This window comes from Raphanus sativus, chromosome 2 (genome assembly GCF_000801105.2).
Source record: "Raphanus sativus cultivar WK10039 chromosome 2, ASM80110v3, whole genome shotgun sequence".
NCBI classification, from domain to species: domain Eukaryota; kingdom Viridiplantae; phylum Streptophyta; class Magnoliopsida; order Brassicales; family Brassicaceae; genus Raphanus; species Raphanus sativus.
In genome coordinates, this window is record NC_079512.1 from 13,929,923 (window position 1) to 13,935,739 (window position 5,817).

Sequence of the window (5,817 nt, forward strand, 5' to 3'; positions counted from 1 at the left end):
TGTTGTGATCAGCAACAAAGACACGATGTCGTTTTGTAGGCGTTTTAAAAGTTTTGTATGAGAAAAAATTTATTCGTGCATGAAGCGACGTCTCGCAGTGCGGTGAATGAATTTTTCTTATGCCAAAAAAGAGTTACGGGCTTTTGAATAGCGTAGTTTAGACCGCAAATTGTTTTCGGGTGATAATTTCTAGATGTGATAATCGTTTTGGTGGATGCTGGATCCGTTGTTTGTTTGTGAAGAGTTTCGAAAATTCGGACTCTTTGTTCGTAAAGAGTTTCGAAAATTCGAATTCTTTTTAAGTTTCGAAAGTCGTGGGAGTGTACGAGTATACGCACCCCACTCCCCCCCCCCCTTTTAATCGGGGAAGATAGCTGAACCCGCCGGTTAGCGAGTTGCCTATGTACCCCTTTTCGAGGATCAAGCCGCCTCGTAGTTCTTTGATTGCAATGTTTTAGTGATTATATTTTTTGAGATGCATGATGTTCCAAGTTCTTGGGATTTTCACACCTTGCATGTTTTCAATTTCGTAGGAACCGGGCCGGACGACTTTTATAATCTTGTATGGTCCCTCCCAGTTTGCTCCTAGCTTTCCTGCGTTTCGTTCGGCACTGTTTTATGGAAGACTTTGCGCAAAACTAAGTCTCCTACGTGAAATCGGCGATTTCGAACGTTGGAGTTATAGTATTTTGGGGCTGCATGTTGATAGTTTTGGATTCGGGTCAGGGCCTGGTCTCGTTGCTCGTTGACGAGATCGAGGTTATCCAATAGCATGGCATTGTTTATTTCTTTCCGTTCCAGGAGAAGTCGTCTACGGATCCCGGGAAATTCGACTTCCGCGGGAATCATGCATTCGGTGCCGTATACGAGGGCGAAGGGTGTTTCTCCCGTTGCACGCCTCAGAGTTGTGCGATGTGACCAGAGGACTTCTTCGAGTTCCTCCGCCCATCATCCTTTCTTTTCGTCCAAGCGTTTCTTAAGTCGGTCGAGGACGGTCTTATTGATTGTTTCTGCCTGTCCGTTGCATTGCGGATATCTGGGAGTTGATTTGTTTAATCGTATCTTCCATTTTTCGCAAAATGCTTCGAAGCGAGTAGAGATGAACTGGGATCCATTATCCGTTACTATTTCGTACGGGATTCCATGTCTGCAGATAATGTTTTTCCATACGAAATTTTCGACTTGGACGTCCTTTATACTTGCGTATGATTCGGCTTCTACCCATTTTGAAAAGAAATCCGTGAGGACCAGCAAAAAGCGTTTTTGCTTGGAATTGTGAAGAGGCCCTACGATATCCATAGCCCAGCGCATGAAAGGTATGGTGACGTAATGGAGGAGAGTTCTTCCGTAGGTTTCCGAATAGTCGGAGCATGCCTCTGGCATTTTTCACATTTTCGTGTGAATTTTTCGCAGTCTCCGATCATTGTTGGCCAGTAATACCCATGGCGTTTGATTTTTACGGCGAGCGACCTTCCGCCGGAATGATTTCCGCAGGAACCAGAGTGAACTTCTTCCATTACTTTTCTAGCCTTATCTCCTTCTAGACATGTCATGAGTGGTCCAGAGAATTTTCACTTGTAAATTTCTCCGTCGACCGTTACATAACGAGCGGCTTGGGTTCGGACTTTTCGAGCTGCCCACTTCTCGGGAGGTAATTTTCCGTCGATGATATACGCTCGTATCGTCTCCAGCCATGGCGTATCGCAGCCATATTCTTTTTGTGCTGGCGTTTCTTCTGACCGGACTGCAATTTCTTCTTCGTTATCATCTTGAATGAGATTGATGACGACAGGAGGTCCAATGCTCGGATGTTCGATGAACTCGACTGGGATTACTCTTTTGAGTCCCGGGTCCGAACTCGAGGCCAGGGCTGCGAGGGCGTCTGCTTGCGTATTCTCGGAACGTGGGATTCGAGTGAGAGCGAAAGAATCAAAGTCTTGGGAAACATTTTGGACTAGTTTGAGGTATGCTTCCATCCTTTCGTCCCTGGCTTCGTACTCCCTGCTATACTGGCTCGCAACCAGTTGAGGGTCGCAGTAAGCATGGATATTTCGTATCTTCAAACCGTGGGCTAATCGTAATCCCGCAATAAGGGCCTCGTATTCTGCCTCGTTATTCGATGCGTGGAACTCCAATCTAAATGATTGTTCGAGGATCTCTCCGCTCGGCGATGTCAGGCGGATGCCGATTCCGGATCCTTGTTTTGACGACGATCTGTCAACATGGAGGAGCCAAGTCGAGTTTATGCTCTTTGTTAGTTATGGCTTTGGTTGGTAGTTCCACCAAGAAGTCCGCGAGTACTTGAGACTTTGCACTCGTTCTGGGACGATAATCTATATCGTACTCGCTGAGTTCGACGGCCCATTTGGCTAACCTTCCCGACTGGCTCGGACTATGCAAGATAGTTCGGAGGGGGAAGGTTGTAAGGATGACGATGGTGTATTGAAAATACGGTCGAAGCTTCCGCGCTGATGTTACGACTGCGTATGCTAATTTTTCCATCAGGGGATATCGTGTTTCGGCATCCAGCAGTGTTTTGCTTACGTAGAAGATGGGTTTCTGATCCCCATGTTCTTCCCGGATCAGGACGCCACTAACGGCCGTTGTCGATACTGCTATGTATAGGAATATAGGCTCCCCTTCTACGGGTTTTGCGAGAACCGAGGGAGTCGCCAGATAGTGCTTTAGTTGTTTGAAAGCGTCTTCGCACTCATCCGACCACTCGAATTTCTTTAGTTGCTTTCCTGAGGAGTGGAGCTAGAAGGGTTACTCTGCTGTTGAGAAGATTGGTTTCCCTTGTTATTGAAACCATGAGGAGGATTCTGCTGCTGCTGCTGATAGTGGCCTTGCTGATTGTTCCTAGGTTGCTGACCACTCTGCTGGTTGTTATTGTAGGATCTCTGTTGGTAGTTGTTGTACTGGAAATTGGGTTCCTTCTTGTACCAACTACCATTGTTGTTGATGAAGCACAGCTCCTCTTGTCCTTCCAACCCCTCAACTTCATTAGCTCCAGGTGGAACCTCTTGAGTTGGGTTACCAACGAAATTCAGCTGCTCTTGTGTGACCTTTTCAGCAATCAGTATGTCGATCTTCTCCCGAAGAGCCTTGAGCTCTTTCCTCGTCTGCTTATCGTCAGTCCTAACTGTCCTGTCATGGTCTCCACTGTAGATTGCATCACTCTTGACCATGTTGTCAACCAGCTCTTCCGCATCATTCTCAGTTCTTCCCAAAAAGAACCCATTACTTGTTGTGTCCAATCTGGCTCTGTACTTCGGAAGAGCACCTCTGTAGAATGTGCTTAGCAAGCTCTCCTTAGAGAATCCATGGTGTGGGCACTGAGCTTGGTAGCCTTTGAATCTCTCCCAAGCTTCACTGAATCCTTCAGAGTTTTTCTGTTGGAAGCTGGAGATCTCGTTTCTCAGCTTAGCAGTCCTTGAAGTATAGAAGAACTTTTCCAGGAATGCTCGCTTGCAGTCATCCCAAGTGGTGGTCACTAGGTAGAGACTTCTCCCACATGTGTGCCTAATCTCCCAAAGAGAAAGGGAAGAGCTTGAGCTTAAAAGCATCTTCAGAGACACCATTGGTTTTTGACAGTCCGCAGTAACTGTCAAACTTGTCCAAGTGATCGAATGGATCTTCTACCGCCAATCCATGATACTTGTTGTTCTCAATCACATTGAAGAGTCCTGGCTTGACCTCAAAGTTGTTGGCTTCCACCGCTGGGGCTCGGATTCCAAGCCTAATCCCAATAATGTTTGGGAGGTCATAGGTGCCAATAGGTCGAGCAGGTCTCGGCTGGTGCTGAGGTTGGTTTTGGTTTTCAGGGTTATGGAGGTTGTTAGCTCCATTTGCAGCCCCTGGTATTTCTGGATTCATCTTAGTATCTGATTGAGCCTGCTGTTCTCCGGTTCTTCTCTGTCTGGTTATCTGTCTTTCAAGTGCTCTAATGTCGTTAACTCTTGGAACTAGGTTTGTAGGGCCTCTTCTCCTCAAGTTCATACACCTGAAATCCACAAGCAGATGAAAATGGAGGATCAGTAACAAAAATAATAAAAGGTGACTTAGTCTCAAGCAAGTGACTAAATCTCAATGTTTAAATCTACTAAGAAGTTGGCAACGGCGCCTATTTGATGATAAGAGTTTTGAGGCTCTTAAGACAAATGTTGTAGTATGAGTGAAATATCGTGTGAAAATAGAAGACAATGAAGAAAGTTTTTGATATGAGAATGAGACTGGCCTTTGAATTTTAATGTGAAAATATCACGTCATGTGTCGTGTGCTTTTGATTGTGGTAAACTGACCAATAATGTCTGCACAAAAGACAAAAACAATCACAACATAGATATATTTGAATTCTCTGTTATAGAAGCAGAATCTTAGAGACCAACCAAGAAGATGAGTATTGGTATTAGCCAAATCTAGCAACTTCTCTTCATTGTCGAACCGAAACAGCTCAAAAGGTATCAGATTGACATGATCAGTTATCTCAGCAAATGAGGTGTGATCAATGAATCGTATCGAGAGATTGAAATCCGACAGATTGCAGTTTGGGTTGCTACGTGTAACGTCAAACCCACTCAAATAGTACATCAAGCCTTCCTTAAACAGGTGTTTGAAAGTCTAGAGTCAGTGTGCGTCGACGGAACCTGAATCATCGTCGACCGTTTTTTTCTGGTGTGAATTAAAAAAAACACGTGAAATTAGTAAGAAAGAGTTAAACGCCGGAATTACTTTCCCATCAAGGAGTATTATGTCGAAATACATGAGTTCGGCTCCTTTCGTAACGTTTCGGGCTCTAGAATCTCAACAATCATACTTCCATGGTATTGGAACAGCATCTAGCTTTCAAGTTGGCGAGAAGAATCAATTAGGAAGCCATTCCCTGTGTGGGGTTTTCTAAAATTTATAATAGTTGAGAAGGGAATGAATCAGACATAATTAAAACCCTTATTTATAGGTGTAGATTCGTAGTCTTTGAGCAAGAAGATGGTCTATTGAATGAGGGTAGTAGGAGGCGTGGGTCGGTGGCGTTCAAGCCTTCGTGAATGAGGATCACTGAATGCAAAGTACGACTGTTGCGATGACGCCTCATCAGAGCAAGGAGATGGAGCGTAGATCAAAAATGCAGCAGGTTTCGTCTAGATGAATATGAAAAGATTACGTTTTGTCTATATGACACTTGTGGGCTTATTCTTTAGGTTTGTTATTTTGATCTGGCCCAGATCAAAATAACAAACCTTTATGATCGTGAGGCTTACATAACAGCCGATTCAGAAATATGCAAACAAATATGTTGAAGACATAATTTAGGAGATGCAACGTGGAGCAAAATTCCCCTCTCTCCAAGGTGAAGTGGAGGGCTAAACAGCCATATAACTCTCCTTTATTATATAAGATGTTATCATTAAAGTATGTGTACACATTTATGGTTTAAAGATAACATATTAGTAAAGTTTTGAGAATAAAAGTTTTTCTCATGTAATGATGATATAAAGTTGGAATTGGTTTGTGATACATGGAAGGGACTATCCCGGTTAAATGACATATAACCGTCATGACTCGATCAGTTTGAGTTTTAGTAAAGATCAAAAGAACTTGATGTAAAGGTGTGCATTAACGTTATTGAACCTTTAAAGTAACACAAAGGTTAAATGGGAGAATATAAAAACATTTCATATTCTTATATGACCTATGTATATATTGGTTTAATATAAGGTTCAAGTTCATATTAATGTTTTTAGATTCTAATATAAAAGATGATACCGTGATGGAATGGTTTCAATTAATGAGTTAGAATCCGGGTGTATTGATAACCCT

General features: G+C 43.4%; 1 non-coding gene across 1 annotated transcript; it reads left to right on the forward strand.

Moving 5' to 3' along the window:
* The first annotated feature begins 3,318 nt into the window (after window positions 1-3,318).
* LOC130508788 (small nucleolar RNA R71) lies at window positions 3,319-3,425 on the forward strand. Its single transcript, XR_008942966.1, has one exon. It is a non-coding gene; the product is annotated as a small nucleolar RNA R71 (small nucleolar RNA).
* Window positions 3,426-5,817: the final 2,392 nt, after the last annotated feature.